The sequence below is a fragment of the Mytilus californianus genome, unplaced genomic scaffold (assembly GCF_021869535.1).
Source record: "Mytilus californianus isolate M0D057914Y unplaced genomic scaffold, xbMytCali1.0.p SCAF_21, whole genome shotgun sequence".
Classification (NCBI taxonomy): Eukaryota; Metazoa; Mollusca; class Bivalvia; order Mytilida; family Mytilidae; genus Mytilus; species Mytilus californianus.
Window position 1 is genome coordinate 7,431,097 of NW_026262670.1, and position 19,118 is coordinate 7,450,214.

A 19,118-nucleotide genomic window follows, 5' to 3' on the forward strand; every position below is an offset into this window, starting at 1 on the left:
AGTACAAATCTGTTGACATTACTCCGTTCCTCACTTGTGTAGTATGGTCAAGAGAAAGATATCAGTGTCTGTTTTTGGGCTTACAGTACAAATCTGTTGACATTACTCCGTTCCTTACTTGTGTAGTAGTGTCAAGAGAAAGATATCAGTGTCTGTCATTGGGCTTACAGTACAAATCTGTTGACATTACTCAGTTCTTAACTTGTGTAGTATGGTCAAGAGAAAGATATCAGTGTCTGCCATTGGACTGACAGTACAAATCTGTTGACATTACTCAATCTTACTTGTGTAGTAGTTTGAAGAGGAAAATATTGGTGTTTGTCATTGTGCTTATAGTACAAATCTGTTGACATTACTAAGTTACTTACTTGTGTAGTATGGTCAAAAGAAAGATATCAGTGTCTGTCATTAGGATTTCAATTAAAATCTGTTGACATTACTCCGTTCCTTACTTGTGTAGTAGTGTCAAGAGAAAGATATCAGTGTCTGTCATTGGGCTTACAGTACAAATCTGTTGACATTACTAAATCTTACTTGTGTAGTAGTGTCAAGAGGAAAATATTGGTGTTTGTCATTGTGCTTATAGTACAAATCTGTTGACATTACTAAGTTACTTACTTGTGTAGTATGGTCAAAAGAAAGATATCAGTGTCTGTCATTGGGCTTTCAATTAAAATCTGTTGACATTACTCCGTTCCTCACTTGTGTAGTATGGTCAAGAGAAAGATATCAGTGTCTGTTATTGGGCTCACAGTACAAATCTGTTAACATTAATCCGTTCCTTACTTGTGTAGTAGTGTCAAGAGAAAGATATCAGTGTCTGTCATTGGGCTTACAGTACAAATCTGTTGACATTACTAAATCTTACTTGTGTAGTAGTGTCAAGAGGAAAATATTGGTGTTTGTCATTGTGCTTACAGTACAAATCTGTGGACATTACTCTGTTCCTCACTTGTGTAGTATGGTGAAGAGAAAGATATCAGTGTCTGTTATTGGGCTTACAGTACAAATCTGTTGACATTACTCCGTTCTCACTTGTGTAGTATGGTCAAGAGAAAGATATCAGTGTCTGTTATTGGGCTTACAGTACAAATCTGTTGACATTACTCCGTTCCTCACTTGTGTAGTATGGTCAAGAGAAAGATATCAGTGTCTGTTTTTGGGCTTACAGTACAAATCTGTTGACACTACTCCGTTCCTTACTTGTGTAGTATGGTCAAGAGAAAGATATCAGTGTCTGCCATTGGACTTACAGTACAAATCTGTTGACATTACTCAATCTTACTTGTGAAGTAGTTTGAAGAGGAAAATATTGGTGTTTGTCATTGTGCTTATAGTACAAATCTGTTGACATTACTAAGTTACTTATTTGTGTAGTATGGTCAAAAGAAAGATATCAGTGTCTGTCATTGGGCTTTCAATTAAAATCTGTTGACATTACTCAGTTCCTTACTTGTGTAGTAATGTCAAAAGAATAATATTGGTGTATAATTCATAGGGCTTACAGTACAAATCTGTTGACACTACTACATTCTTTTCTTGTGTAGTAGTGTTGAGAGATATTCTTTTGTTATTCACCGTTACAGATATAGGCAATGGGCAAAATTAAATATAAACTAATTCTTGAGTAAAATGTGCAGAATAAATGGCAAAAAAAAAAAGAAAATAGAAAAATAGGGCAAAAAAATAAAGAATAGAGAATAATGGGTTGCTAAAACATAAAGAGCAGAGAATAATGGGGTGCTACACTATAAAGAACAAAGAATAATGATTTGTTAAAACATAAATAATGGAGAATGATGGGGTGCTAAAACATGAAGAATAGAGAATAATGGGTTGCTAAAAAATAAAGAACAGAGAATTAATAGGTGCTAAAACATAAAGAATAGAGTAAATCGGTTGCTAAAACATAAAGAACAGAGAACAATGGGTTGCTAAAACAAAAAGAACAGAGAATGATGGGGTGCTAAAACATAAAGAATAGAGAATAATGGGTTGCTAAAACATAAAGAACAGAGAATAATGGGTTGCTAAAACATAACGAACAGAGAATAAGGGAAAACTAAAACATAAAGAATAGCGAATAACGGGTTGCTAAAACATAAAGAACAAACAATAAAAGTGTGCTAAAACATAAAGAATAGAGAATAATGGTAAATAATAGGTTGCTAAAACATAAAGAACAGAGAATAATAGGGTGCTAAACCGTAAAGAACAGATAATAATAGGGTGCTAAAACATAAAGTACAGAGAATAATGGTAATTATTGGGTTGCTTAAACATAAAGAACAGAGAATAATGGGTTGCTAAAACATAAAGAACAGAGAACAATGGGTTTCTAAAACTTAAAGAATAGAGAATAATGGGTTGATAAAACATAAAGAACAGAGAATATTGGGTTGCTAAAACGTAAAGAACAGAGAATAATAGGGTGCTAAAACATAAAAAATAGCGAAAAATGGTTAATAATGCGTCGCTAAAACATAAAAAACAGAGAATAATGGGTTGCTAAACCATAAAGAAGAGAGAATAATGGGGTGCTAAACCATAGAGAACAGAGAATAATGGGTTGCTAAAACATAAATACACATGATAATGGGGTGCTAAAACAAAAAGAATAGAGAATAATGGGTTGCTAAACCATACAGAACAGAGAATAAGGGAAAACTAAATCATAAAGAATAGAGAATAATGGGGTGCTAAAACAACAAGAACAAAGAATAAACGTGTGCTGAAACATAAAGAATAGCTAAAAATGGTTAATAATGCGTCGCTAAAACATAAAACAGAATAATGGGTTGCTAAAACTTAAAGAATAGAGAATAAAGGGGTGCTGACCATAAAGAACAGAAAATAATGGGAATTTAAAACAACAAAAAATAGAGAATAATGGGATACTAAACCATAAAGAACAGAGAATAATTGGTTGCTAAAACATAAAGAACAGAGAATAATGGATTGCTAAACCATAAAGAACAGAGAATAAGGGAAAGCTAAAACATAAAGAATAGAGAATAATGGGTTGCTAAACCATAAAGAACAGAGAATAATGGATTGCTTAACCATAACAAACAGAGAATAAGGGAAAGCTAAAACATAAAGAACAGAGAATAATGGAAAGCTAAACCATAAAAAACAGAGAATAAGGGAAAGCTAAAACATAAAGAACAGAGAGTAATGGAAAGCTAAAACATAAAGAACAGAGAATAATGGGTTGCTGAACCATAAAGAACAGAGAAAATGGGGTGCTAAACCATAAAGAACAGAGAATAATGGGTTGCTCAAACATAAAGAATAGAGAATAATGGGTTGCTAATCCATAAAGAACAGAGAATAAAAGTGTGCCAAAACATAAAGAATAGAAAATAATGGTAAATAATGGGTTGCTAAAACATAACGAACAGAGAATATTGGATTTTTAAAACATAAAGAACAGAGAATAATGGGATGCTAAAACATCTAACACTAACCCTTACTCTAACCCTAACCCTAACCATAACCCTAACCTAATAATGAACAGAGAATAATAGGGTGCTAAAACATAAAGAACAGAGAATAATTGGTTGCTAAAACATAAAGAATAGAGAATAATAGGGTGCTAAAACATAAAGAACAGAAAATAATGGGTTGCTAAACATAAAGGACAGAAAATAATAGGGTGCTAAAACATAAAGAACAGAGAATAATTGACAAAACATAAAAAGAATAGAGAAAATGACCTAAAAAATTAAAGAATACAGAAATGAAGGACCCCCATCCAGATCCTCAATTATAACAGTTAGGTTTTTAATTTTCTTTTCGATACAACTTAAATTTACACAATTTTCTTTGTTCTGTGCATTATTATGCCATGATTTTGTGCTTAACACTCTAGAATTTCACTTTGTAATAATTGTAAAGAGTGATACAAATGAATGCACGTTGCTTCCTGCCACTGCTTCCTCCATTTTTAACAACTGCTTTCCTCGAAATCTAAATAAAAAATAAGATGACTCAAATGTTTGCGTTATTTCGTAAAGGTTCGCGTTATAAGTAAACGCTAACATAGGAAGAAGCATAAAAAAGTTTGCATGGCGCTAAGACTTTTTCGTACAAAACAGTATTAAAGTAGATCTTTTGTTATCGGTTCAATAAACATATATTGCATTGCATTGATTGGTATTGTATTACATACTAGATACCCGTATGTAGAAATGACTTGTCGACAATCGGTAATGTTTATAAAGGAAACGAAAATGGAAATTCTTTTTAACCAAGAGGACTATTTTTAAAGGTAATTTTAGTTAGTTCTGTTGAATATATGTTATTTTACTTTGACAGTCATATAAGTATCGTAAAATCTATATATGTGTGTTACATTAAATGACCTTTAGGAGAAGAAAATAATATTGTAGATTTTCGTGAACATGGGGGGGGGGGGGGGGGGCGTATCAGGGATGCATCTTATGTTGAAAAATGTGTTTTTAGTTCTTTTTTTTTTATTCGGAATATTTACTGTTTTGATATTGTAGCACTAATTTCATGATACACAGGCCTACAGAATGGGTCATTTACCTGAATATATTTTGTAGGATTCAATTTGAAAAATGTAAAGCAGTCTAAATTGTAAATGCTGCTATGTCTCAACTCCGTGGTACACGATGTGTTCGATTAATACATGCAAAATTCATTTGACAAATACAATGTTTCGCAACGAATCGTACAGTATAAAAAAGTGTACCCGCTTTTATCAGTCATTCAGTGACAAGGTCGTGCATTTTTTTTACATTTGCCTATAAAAATATCAAATATTTAAAAGACCTTGCAGTAAGAAATGAGTAATACAGCAAAGAATATATTGACGCAAATATCCGAAGAATAAATATTGGAATTTCCTTAATATTTATATTCTGTTATGTCTCAACTCCGTGGTACACGGTGTGTTCGATTAGAACGCGTCAACGTCCGGATTCTTTTGTATCGGGGTTATACAGGGGTGTTCATGGGGAGATCAACAGCTTTTAAAAATGTTTTAAGCATTTACGGCAGTGATTTTCAATCATGTCCAAGATGTACCCAGATGTCAATATCGTCGAAATCGGCAATGTCGACACGATATCCATTTTTGCTTAAGACACCCATGACAAACCCAGACATACCAGATGTCGATATGTCGGAGGCAGGTTAACAGTCGTTTTTATAAAGACTGATATGTCGGATGTTACAATGGACATTGCGATGGAGTTTACAGAAAGACTTAACTTATTTGGACTGAGTAAACCTTGAGGAGTATAGGGATACTATGGAAAATATTTTGTGCCCTTCAAAGAAACAGAAAACAGTTTACATTCATAGTTTAGAGTGGTAAAGATCTTATAACAAACATTATCATTTTTACATTGGATTTGTATTTATATTTTGATCATTATATATGTTCAAAATATATGTCCAGGATTTTTCAAACGAGGGGGCGGCGTTATTTGAGAAAAGGGAATCTATCTACTACCGACGAGTGGAAACAGACCTTTTCGTAATTTAGGAATCAGCGACACTTGAACTATTGACGTAATACAACAATCACTTTTCCTTTGTGGCGTCAGACATTTTCTATTGTGACATCAATTTTTTTTCGAGAATCAAAGGCTATGTGATGTCCAGTAATGACAGACAAAAAGCGATAAGGGAGGCCCCTCTGGGGGGTGTCCAAGTAATCACATAATCACAATTTTTTTTGCCGCAATATGAATCACATAATCAAAAACCCCATGAGGAGGCTCATTTTATAAGGTGTATTTAGAGCGGGATTTTTTTTTAACGTTTTTATAATCATATAAATCTTGAGAACAATGAGAAACTGTTTTGACGATCAAAGTGTAGCGTACGCCTTCTTCGTACCCCTGGATCAACCAGTACGACTGCAACCTGTCTTACTTTAAAAAAATCCTATCAGAAAAATTTCCGGAAACAAGTCCTGAAACGAGTTGTATATTATACAAAGTAGATAGTTTCCCGCCGCCTGTCAAAGTATGTTTCCTGCAACGATTGTGAAAGAAATAGTAAGAATAGACGGTTTTTGTCAAACATACTCAAAGATATATCCAATATGTTGTGAATACACAAAGAAGTATGTTAAAATAAGACGTGCAAGTTGAAATGCTGGTCCAAACTGGTGCAGTGGTGGTCCTAGTTCCAAACAACAGTAAAATATACACATGTAATACTAAATAGTCATAGTTTACAAGCAGTGGCGGATCCACTGACTGCCTAAGAGGGGGCCCGCTTCCAGTCATGCTCCAGTGATTCCCTAAATAACCAAGTTTTTCCAACAAAAAGGGGGGAGGGCGGACCCCATGCCCCCCCCCCCCCCCCCCCCAATCCGCCTCTAACTAGTATACATGTTCTAGCATTCCACAGGGTCCAGTATTCGGACCCATTCCAAATGGCAAATACCCTACATTTTTCCCAATTTTGGGAGCAAAATTCCCAAACGATCTCAAAATTTATTTTCATCTTTATCATGTTTATTATTCGTGACAGCGATGTTCATTTTGTTCAACCGCTAGCTTTATGCCGAAAATCGCAAACAAGTAATATGTAAATTCGAGTAAAAGATATCGTATCTGGCTGACAAAAACAACATTGAAAAACAATGGATGCCATAAACCGGAAATGAAGACAATTACAATACCGGGTCAGATTCCGGGGGCGGATTGGGGTAATTCCGGGTTTGCCGATCAAATACAATAAACAATAATAATTCCAGGCAGGTGACAAAATACATGTTGATGATGAAATATAAACAATAGAATTGAAAACCAAAAGATATATGGCAAAAAAAAAAGCAGGAAATATTTTATACAGAAATTCAAAATTACTTTTAGTTCACAAATTTTCATGTCAAAATCCAATAAAATGTGACAGTAATTTTCCTAATCATTAATAAATGTTGATATTACATGTAGATGTTTTTATATTGTAAACATATAACTACAATTCCAAGAGGTAATTTCTTCTCAATTTTGAAGGGCCAGTAAAATTCTGGATGTTTCTTACTTTATTTTCACAATGAAAGATTACTTTTAATGAACTAAACATACTAAATCTCAAATCTGGTATATTTGCTGTTTTTCCAATTTCATTGAAAAGCGTGTGAAAAAATTCCCAAAACTGGCCAGGGTCCTCTTTCTCAAATACCCAGAAAAACCCCTGGTATATCATTTACTACCCAATAGGGTCTTGCACGTGACAGTCTGTACAGAGACAGTTCACAAATTGCACAGAGTATCAATTGCACTGGCTACAATAACCTTGAAACCAATGTCAGTGAAATATAACACTGTATACATGTAGTTATTGTTACGTTGGACATTAATTTTGGAATGCTAGGCTGGGTTAGTAAATGATTAATTACAAATGTAAAAATACTATTTGTGTTTACGGTTAAGTTTGTTATTGTTACGTTAGATTTATTAAAATTTAAACAGACTTTTAGTTTTTTGCTGAATTCTCAGATATATGCTCGATAAAAATGATAAAAGTTATTATTATTATTGTTTCTATTAGTATTATTGATATTGTTCAAATAGTTTTTAAGTATTTATTGTTTTAATATATGTTCTTCAAGAAAATACTACAGTTTAGTAATACCAAAGGTGAAGAATAGAGTTCAATGGTTCAATGTTTAGAAGAAAAGTATTCACTTCTATGTATTTAACTGCACATTACAGCATCACTCGTTTGTCTTTAATTGTTCCACCAAAAATTTGTAAAACATGCACCCAAGAGCACCTATTAGATGTGCTGAGGCTGCCATTGAAAAACAATAAAGAAATAATATAAAGAAAAACAAAGGATATGAAGTATCCATTTGTGACACAAAATCAGTACATGCACAGCAAAAAATCACACACGAAAAGCAAAGGAACAGTGCTTTTATTGTTGTTCTTAATCTCATTGTCACAGTGAGCATGGTGAGGCCTTCAACACAAAATGTTGTATGATATGTATGCAATATTGTACCATTGAATTGTTTATGAATAAGAATTTTCCAGTTGTATATTAATGTACATTTCACATGTTTTATTATTTGAGATTTCAGAGGTGAAATTCAATAAGGGGTTACAATTGCTTGCCACACAAAAACATTCTTTAATTTCATTTGATGTTCCAGTAATAATCATGATAATTATGAATCAATTGTCAGGTCTAAAAAAAAAATGTTTGATTAGGGTAACCTGTACCTATCTAAAAAAAACTGCTTACCTTATTTTTTTTTTAGCATTGTGCGATAACTATTGTCATAGGGCCATCATAGAGTACTATTAATGTTGGAATACTTGCTAAAAAATAAAAATGCCTAGACCTTACCCCACCTAAATGTTGTGGACATGTTACCAGAACCAAACAATTTTTTTGTTTAGGCCTCACTGAATCTGCATTTATGTAATATTTTGTTTTTGTGTCGAAAAGGGAAACCATTTTATTCAATGTTTCAAACATAAGTGTGTCGAAGATTTCCGGTAAAGGAACTGCACCAATAATTTTGCCATCACTTTGGGACCTTCTCTGCCATAATCATGATAATCTTGTTTGCCGTCAAAAACTTAAAAATCTTCTCATCTGAAACCACTGGGCTAAATGTTATCAAAATTTACCTGAATGTTCCTAAGGGCATCTACATTTGTAGTTTACAAATTGTATCTGTTGATTTGATCCATTAACAAACATGGCTAATGATGCTAAAAACAGAACATAGGGATAATATGCAGTTTTTGGCTAATATTTCAAAAACTAAAGCAGATAGAGCAAATCTTTCTATCTCCTGCAAAATTTTCCAAAAATTTTACATCACATTTTGGAGTTTTTGCCTCTGAAATGACAACTTTTAGTAAATTTTGAGTTTTTGGTTTATATCTTAAAAAACTAAAGCAGTTAAAATCAAATTTGACAATTTGGAGGTCTCGGTTTATCTTCTGTGGATTTTTTAGAAAAATTGTTTATCATTTTTTTCGAGTTATTGCCCCTGAAATGTCAATAATTTGCTGATTTCTTAGTTTTTGAAATTTTAATAAGTAAAAACAACCAAAATAAGATCTACAAATCATCAACTTAGACTGAATAGTCAAATGACTCCTTACAGGAATTGTATTCCATAAATGATGCAGTATCTATAGAGAAAAAGGTTTCTTGAAAATGTATTTCTAGGTCATTAATGTCATACATCATGAAGGTTGTAAATCTATGACCTCATAAATATGCATGAAATAAACACAAAGCAATCTCATAGTCACAGCCAGGCCTTCAACTAGGAATGTTTTATAATATGTATGCAGTATTGTATCATTGAATTATTAAGAAAATCAACTTGTCCGACCTCATAAATCACTTGGCCGAATCCAGAATTAAAAATCTAGGATATTAATAATGTGCAAAGTGACACTGGGCTTTAAGTATACCTGATGAAGGGAGTAAGTTGATGTGTTATATGAATTAGAAGACAAAAAACTATCATCAGTACTAGACCTACAAAATGCCACTTAAGAAGATCTACAAACAGGCAAAACTAACCATTATAACTGATTGCAATAAACATGATAAAGAAAAAAGAAAAAATTCAAAATGGCATATTTTTTACCAGGTGAGCCATTGAGGCTCACAAGAGGCTCTTGTTATTTGTTGATATATTTTCCCATCGTATTCAGGTGTTGCTACACTACACATGCTCATTTTTTCACTTTTGTACACAATTATTTCCTTCAATTTGTGTTGCAGAATATACATGTTCATCCAGTCTTGCAAAAACTATTTGTTCTCAGCTCTTATAGGCCAGGATATTCATTTTGAAAATCCTGCCCCCCACCAAACCCCACCCCCCAAAAAATGACATGATTGTCACCTTATACCAATGAGAGAACTATTCACCAGAGGCCAGATAGTGTAGATTTTGTATCAACAGAAAATCATATGGCCTCCAACAATGAGCTAAACTCTTATCCCTGTTGTGATTCTGTGTCTAGAGTGATTTTGTTATTTGGCTACCCGCAGATAACCATTCAGTACACAGAATATGAAATGAGATTTAGTGTAAAACCCATACCACAAGCTATAAAAGACAGACATAAGAAAATGTAAAACAATTCACATGAGAAAACCCAACATCATGATTTATTGTTTTTTATGAGTTTTAACAGATGTATAACTACGCTGACTGGTGGAGCAACTACTTTGAAGTTTGGTTTGTCAAAATAGTCATAGGCCTGTTCAACTGCACTTAACAGAGCAGCTCGAGAAAGATTTTTGATTAAAAAAAACTAACTTGTGTCATTCTCGAGATAAATCGGAGGAGTTTAACATAAAAGTTTGCAATACAAGCGGAGGAGTTTAACATAAAAGTTTGCTATAAAAGCGGAAGGTTTGGCTAGCCACAAAACCAGGTACAACCCACCATTTTTTCTTAAAATGTCCTGTACCAAGTCAGGAAAATGGCCATTGTTATATTATAGTTCGTTTCTGTGTGTATTGCATTTTAGTGTTGTGTTTCTGTTGTGTTGTTGTTCTCCTCTTATAATTGATGTGTTTCCCTCAGTTTTAGTTTGTAACCCGGATTTGTTTTTTGTAGAGCCTTCGACTGTTGTAGAGAAAGCGAGACATAGCGATCCTACATTCAGTCGTTGTCATCGGCGGCGTCCACAAATATTCACTCTGTGGTTAAAGTTTTTGAAATTTTAATAACTTTCTTAATCTATCCTGGATTTCTACCAAACTTGGACAAAAGCTTGTTTATGTTCATAAGATAATATCCAGAGGTAAATTCTGTAAAAAAAAATCCAATTTGTCCGTATTTTACTTATAAATGGACTTAGTTTTTCTGCCAGGAAACATTACATTCACTCTGTGGTTAAAGTTTTTGAAATTTTAATAACTTTCTTAAACTATCCTGGATTTCTACCAAACTTGAAAAGAAGCTTGTTTATGATAATAAGATAATATCCGGAAATAAAATTTGTAAAAAGAAATTCCATTTTTTCCGTATTTTACTTATAAATGGACTTAGTTTTTCTGCCAGGAAACATTACATTCACTCTGTGGTTAAAATTTTTGAAATTTTATTACCTTTCTTAAACTATCCTGGATTTCTACCAAACTTGGAAAGAAGCTTGTTTATGATCATAAGATAGTATCCAGAAGTAAATTTGGTAAAAAAAGATCCATTTTTTTCTGGATTTTACTTATAAATGGAATTAGTTTTTCTGCCAGTTAACATTACATTCACTCTGTGGTTAAAGTTTTTAAAATTTTAACAATTTTCTTAAACTATCTTGGATTTGTACCAAACTTGGACAGAAACTTGTTTATGATTAAAAGCTAGTATATAGAAGGAAATTTTGTTAAAATTTTGTTCCATTTTTTCCGTATTTTACTTATAATTGGACTTAGTTTTTATTCCAGTTAACATTACACATGTTACATACAGTCTGCAGTTTAAGTTTTTAAAACATTTATTAGATTCATAAACTATCCTGGATTTTTACCAAACTTGGACAGAAGCTACTTACAATCAAAAGATAGTATAGAGAGGAATGTTTTTATTATTTTTTTCCTCTTTTTTGTTGAGCCTGCGAATAACAACAAAAGTAGGCGAGACACTGGATTCCGCGGAACCCTTACTAATTTTTTCTCAATCGATTTATGAATTTCGAATAGCGGTATACTACTGTTGCCTTTATTTAGACTGGAAAATGGAATTAATAAACCGTGATATGTTTATCGTCTTTCAGGTAAACATACCACATTTGTAGCCAGGGTGTGAGATGCTGACAAAGTTCCCCCTTTGTGAAAAACAAAAATATGATTAACGACGTATAAAGTGGAAATTCAGATTAAAAAGTTTGACTTTTAACATAACCGTTAGAGTGACATGACCAAAATGACTCCAAGTAGAGATAGTCTGGCTAACGTTAAGAGCGACATGACCAGAATGACTCCCAGTAGAGATAGTCTGGCTAATAAACATTAATAGAGTGACATGACCAAAATGACTCCAAGTAGAGATAGTCTGGCTAAAAATGTTAGAGTGACATGACCAGAATGATTCCCGGTAGAGATAGTCTGGCTATTAACGTTAAAGTGACATGACACAAAATGACTCTCAGTAGATATAGTCTGGCTATTAACGTTAAAGTGACATGACACAAAATGACTCTCAGTAGATATAGTCTGGCTATTAACGTTAAAGCGACATGACCAGAATGACTCCCAGTAGAGATAGTCTGGCTATTAACGATAGAGCGACATTCTTTTTTTATTCAAGATTTTTCAGAATTTCAAATTTTTTGGTGTGATATTTTTTTTCCGAAAAATTTTCCATTTTTACATTGATTATTTCTGATTTATATATAAAAGCAACGCATTTAGATTTTTTATTTTGGGCCCTGTTTTTAAAATTAGTCCATATTAAGGTTTGAATTGTCCAAATTTAAACATTGTTTGATATCGACTAAAATTAAATTTTTGGTGTTTTTTCTATATGCTGAATCTAACCACGTTGTTAGATTTTAGATATAAGACCATACTAGGTAAATTAAATGTCCCATTTCAAATTTTTAAGATCTTTGACCACATTTATTCTGTGTCGGAAACCTATATTATAACAAAAATTTGATCACAATCCAAATTCAGACAGTATCAAGCTTGAATATTGTGTCTAAACTTGCTCCAACTGTTCAGGGTTCGACCTCTGCGGTCATTTTAAGCTGCGGTCAGCGAAGCATTTTATTGTGTTTTGGTCTGTTTTTCAAGTACTTTAAGCAACATGTCAACTATATCTGGGGTATGGAATGATTGCAAGGTATACATGTCTGTCTGGCAGGTATCATGTGACCTTGACATTATTTTCATGGTTCATTGTCAATGTTAAGTTTTTCGTGTTTGGTCTGTTTTTCAATTATCGTAAGCAATAGTTCAACAATATTTGGTGTATGGAATGGTTGTAAGGTATATATGTTTGTCTGGCAGGTATTATCTGACCTTGACCTCATTTTCATGGTTCATTGGTCTATGTTAAGTTTTGTGCTTTGGTCTGTTTTTCAAGTACTTTAAGAAATATTTCAACTATATTTGGTGTATGAAATGGGTTTAAGCTGTATATGTCTGTCTGGCAGGTATCATCTGACCTTGACCTCATTTTCATGTTTCATTGGTCAATGATAAGTTTTTTTTGTTTTGGTCTGTTTTTCAATATTATAAGCAATAGGTCATCTATATTTTGTGTATAAAAAATTGTAAGGTGTATATGTCTGACAGCATTTATCTGACCTGAGTTTCTGTGATGCTTGTTAGTTCAACCTTCATCTTTAGACTTTCAACATAAAATCAGCGGTCAGTAATTCAGGCGAGACATTTCAGCGTGTGCACTCTTGTTTTAATTTTTTCCATGCTATTATGAATTATCATAAAAACTCTTCTACTGAGCTTTTTATGGAACTATGGAAGGTTTAGACCCTTCTTTTTACATTTATGACAATTATATACAAATTCAGAGAAAGTTTAAACGCGCGCGAGGTTTAGATAAATGTGATGTAAACTAAATTTGATCTATTTTATACTTTCAGTTTGAAGATCTATTTGTATTTAGTCCGGTCAATTTTATTACTTAGTATAGGTAAGTGAACATAATAGTCAAATTGGATTGGAATGTTTAATAATTTAGTCTATCAAATGATTTACAATGTTAATGTGAATATTAAAATTCTAAAAGGGGAGATAATCAAGAGCTAGCTGGTTCGTTCTAGTAAGGAGCATTACACCAGTGCTTTTTATTTTTTTAACAGGATTAACATTATTCACTCTGCATAGTCAGCTATAAAAGGCCCGGAAATGAAAAATGTAAAACAATTCAAACGAAAAGACTAACTTATGTACGAAAAACAAATATGATATACAGCAACACAAGACTTCCACTGAGTTACAGGCTCCTAATATTGGAAAGTCACATATAGAATGTGGCAGGATTAAATGCACGGCTTCATGATACGATGAATTGAAGTTTGTTCTTAGCCGTTATAAGGCTTGGCTTTTAGAATTCCCGGTGAAGATATTTTTAATAATCCAATACAGCTATTTCTACAGTAATAACTTCAGATTGTGACGATGGAAATCTTCTTGATCAATGCTAATTGACAAAGTTTGAACATTCTGTTGGGTATTTTAATTTAATTTGAGATGATTAAGCATGTTACTCGTACCTCACATATGTATGTTAATTCCATTCACATAATTTGCATTTCCCGGTTTTTGAGTCGGAATTTCGTCTTAATTATGAGAAAACCTTGGACGATGGAAGTGGCATATATACGCAATATTAAATAAAAAATGAAATAATGAAGTAAACAGTAAAATTTAATCAGCTTATAATTGTTCCAAATACATACATGTATGATAATTATGTTTACTTTAGATCTTGCCGCAAGCTGATAGACAAGTTGTATTTGTACTAATTAATTTTTAACCGGATTTTCGAAGGAAATATCGGTTATTAAAATGGGGATGTACGGCGGGAGGCTGGGCGGGCTGACGGGCGGCTGCCAAACAGAGTCAGCACAATAACATGAAAACGCTTTAATAATTTTTTTCAAATTTAAATATGTTGTTTCCTGGGACTTAATGAAGGTCTAGTTCACTTTTCAAGATTTTAGTATTTCTCCTTTTTGAGTTATCGTCATTTCTAATATCCAAAAGTGGAAATTTTAAATATTTTACTCTTGTTATCATGTTATGATTTGTCTTATCTCACAATAAAAATTGAAGTGACAGAATTATTTGAAAATTATCTATTTCCTAAGTGGTAATGATTATAGGCTATATCATTAGACATTTGGAAGAGTATTACATTATTAATTATTATATATGTAATGTTAGAGTACTATTTTAAACCATAGTTCTGTTCAATTAGATATTAGAAATATTTTAGCATATGATAATGATTTATTTTCATTCTTAATTAGATCTTGGAAATATTTTAGCATATGATAATCATTGGAGTGACAGATTTATTTGAAAATTTTCTGTTTCCTGATAAGATCTGTAGGACTGTATATATAAAGTTTGAAACTTACTAGTAGGACTGTATAAATGAAGTTTGAAATTTACTGTTCATAATTAGACATTTTGTAAATAATTAGGTGTCCCTAAATCATATATATTCTTACCCCCACCCCCTTCAATTTGACAATGTGCTTTTATCTTGTAAACGGTCGAGATCCCCACCCCTAAACCATATATATTCTTGTATGGGACAATAAAACAAGTAAAATGAAATATTGGGATAGTCCTCGGGTTCACCCCTACCCCCCTTTTTTATGAAAACTTGTAACCGGTCAAGATCCCCACCCTGAAACCATATATATTCTTGTATCTTACAATAAAACAAATCAAATGAAATATAGGGGAAGTCCATTGGGGTAACCCCCACCCCCTTCTGTTTGAGAACTTGTAAACGGTTCAGATCTTCACCCCTAAACCATATATAATCTTGTATGGGACAATAAAACAAATCAAATGAAATTTAGGGGAAGTCCCCTGGGATAATTCCCACCCCATTTTTTTTTTTTTGAACTTGTAAACAGTCGAGATCCCCACCTTTAAACCATTTTTCTTCTTGTATGTTACAATAAAACAAATCAAATGAGATAAAAGTCGAGTCCCCTGGGGTCACCCCCACCTTCTTCCTGTTTAAGAACTTAGAAACGGTTGAGATCCAAACCACATAACCATATATATTCTTGTATGAGGGGAAGTCCATTAGGGTAACCCCCACCCTCCTTCTGTTTGATAACTTGTAAACGGTCAAGATTCCCACCCAGAAACTATATATATTCTTGTATGGGACAATATATCAAATCAAATGAAATATAGGGGAAGTCCACGGGGGTAAACCCCAACCCCTTCTTTTTGAAAACTTGTAAACGGTTGGAATCCTCAACCCTAAACCATATATATTATTGTATGGGACAATAAAACAAATCAAATCAAATTTAGGGGAAGTCCATGGGGGTAACCCCCACCCCCTTTTTTTTTTGAAAACTTGTAAACAGTCAAGATCCCCACATTGAAACCGTATATATTCTATTAGTTAGATAATACAACATCCAGGTACAAAGGGTCCTAAATTAAACTTTTGTTTAATCAACAATTGAATTCTTGGGTTCTTCGATACGCTGATTTTAACAATGTTTGAGTGTTAAATCGTATCTAATTTTAGAGAACTTAGTCATCACTGGTTGTTGTTATTATATTATTGATTTTAATTTGAAAAATTACATCATATCTAATTTTATAACACTTAGTCATCACTTCACTGGTTTATTGTTTACAATCATATCTATTTATCCAGTTTGAGTTATTTCCCTTTGCACAGAAATATATGGATCAAAATTAAATTGTGTTTCAATTCAACTTAAATTAAATATATATAGGGTTCTTTCAAATGCTGAATCTAAACCTGTAAAATATTAGATTTTTGGGCCCAGTTTTCAAGTTGGTCCAAATCAGGGTCCAAAATTAAACTTTGTTTGATTCACAAAAATTTTGGAAGGGGTCACTCCAAAACCTAACAGACTCATACTGTTTACTGGTTATGTTTTAATATTATATTTTCAAGTTTCCCGGGATCTTGTACCACTACCGGTGACATGACTACACATCAATTGAATTGTGAAGAATTTACGCAAATGCATAAGTTTCCTTTCAGTAAAGTTGCATATTTCAAGATTTTTTTATTCTTGATTTCATATATTTTTGTTCAAAATGCTTTTGTAACTTTTTAACCTGCAAAAATACAAAAGTCTCTCGGTTGTACCTAACTACCGGTGGGAAGATCTGAAACCATAAATGGGAGGTCACGGCTAATTTGAACTTCTGCTTGGAGATAATCAACGAATAGTTTTTACATTCAAAATACCATAACACCAATGTTTTTATAGTAAACAAGACACAAAGAATGTGATGACATCATTACAATGTTATTTGACTTCAAAAATAGATTGGTTGAACTTAAGTATTGAACTTGGTGCTAAAGGAACAAGAAATGTGAAATATATGTTAATGAGACAGCAACCCAACAAAGCAAGAATGGAGATGTGTAGAGGTCAATATAGTCAACAAATAGAAAATAACCTTATATGACAAGGTCTACATTTTCATTAAGCTGGCCATAAAATTTAGGAATTATTCATGTTAAAGATATCACTGCACGAAATCCTCGATTTACGTACCTATGCAAATATTTGGTAAACCTATTTAGGTGTTAAGCTTTGCATATGCTTTACATTTATTTGCAGGTGTTTGCCATTTCTTTACACATCGTAAATGTTAACATTTAACAGTGTTTCCATACTACAGGACAGTTTTTAGAGACCGCGGTTTACATATCATGCAAACAACTATTCAAAACATGAATAAATTGAAGTAATTCCAATATTTTGTATACGTATATAAAGTAACCGAAAATATCAACATTTAAAGGGGTCCATAAAACTTGAGCTTTGCCATGTATTTACACCAAGATAAATTTTGATATTTGTTACGGTCGCAAATAGTTGTAAAGTTTTTGTGGAGAATAACATTCAAATACCATAAGAAAAGAGAATATGCAAAAATCTTTACGTAGTGTGTAAATGTATTTGGAAATAAAGATATTTATTCATTTCGTTTCACGTATGGAAAGACATGTCATTTCTAAAATTTTACGGAATTTTATAACCTTAACAATTCAAGAACAAACATTAATATTTGTGTGGGAATAAAGAGACAACAAATATATAATAAACAATTATGTTTACATTGCTAAATGATGGATATGAAATGCATGTGGAGGTTATTATTTGCAAAAGTTACACCCCATAAAGAATACACAATAAAGACACATGTTTACAAATATTTACTGGTATAGTGCAGCTTTGTAAACATCCAATTTTGCAATATATTTCGCAGGTATGCAATGATTTGTTGCACTGCATTGCTTTGTATACTTCGGGCAGGTATAAATAAATATTATATATATAATTTGTTTTTCTTTAAATGCCGGCTCTATGCATAAATAGATGGGGGATATTAATTTATCAATATTTTTCAGTATTGTCTCGCATTTTTTTTCTGTCGTTTGGTAAATACTCCTTCTAATTGCCTTTAAAACAAATTACCTAGTAAGTTTTGTTCTTCTTGGAAATGTATATCTTAAATGCTGCAGCTGAGTCTATCATGGATTTTTTTTAGTTAGATTAAAATTTTCCGAAAAAAAATATAGAAATAAATTAGTTCAAATGACTATATATTATATTGATATTGTTATACTTACATTTTTAATAAAAAAAATTTTTAATTTTCATTTAATTTGATTTGAAAGATAAACATCAATTGCATTAAATGAATTTTATAAAACAAAAGTCAATTTCTTTTGCGCGAAATTCCTAAAATTAGAAATGTACTAAAAGTTCGATTAAAATTTTTTATCCAAACTAGAATGAGCATGTCATTGAATAATATCGTTCACAAATGTTTGGATTAAATTCTAACTACACGAGTCGCATCCACTGAAAACTTTAAGAATGCAAGTTTACTACATTTACAGAGTATAGTCCAGTACAGAATGAATGATAACGTTTCAAATATCTATTATACCAATTGCAGTGCACAATAAGATAACAATAAATTGACCAATCATAATACAACTATGTGTTATTAGTGACATACTGATCCACAATTAACAAATCACAATCTACAGCAATATGACAAAATTATCACATTTCAAATTATGCAATAATTTAGTAGAACAAGGAGGTTGAATTTGGACCCCCATGGTTGGATTAGTATGGCTATTGTGTAAAGTCTATGAAATAAATGTTTCATTGTTTAAATAGCATCAAAAGGAAATACTTTGAAGCTTTATGTACGGTTCTAATTTAATTACCATATTTGTGAAAAATCATGCCCATTTAAAAAATTTAATAATTTGCAAAAAGTCAAGGTTCTTCTGGGTTTATTAATTTATTTTCAAAGCTGCTTTTTAAAAGTTCAGCTGATTCACTTTCATCCTTACAGGATAGCTTTATTATGATTAAAAGTTGTGCATCATTTTAATTATC

The 19,118-nt window shown here is 32.2% G+C and overlaps 1 protein-coding gene across 2 annotated transcripts in view; it reads left to right on the top strand.

Moving 5' to 3' along the window:
• Nucleotides 1–19,118, top strand: part of LOC127731862 (uncharacterized) — an 897,808-nt gene that overhangs the window by 259,804 nt on the left and 618,886 nt on the right. The window lies entirely within an intron of this gene.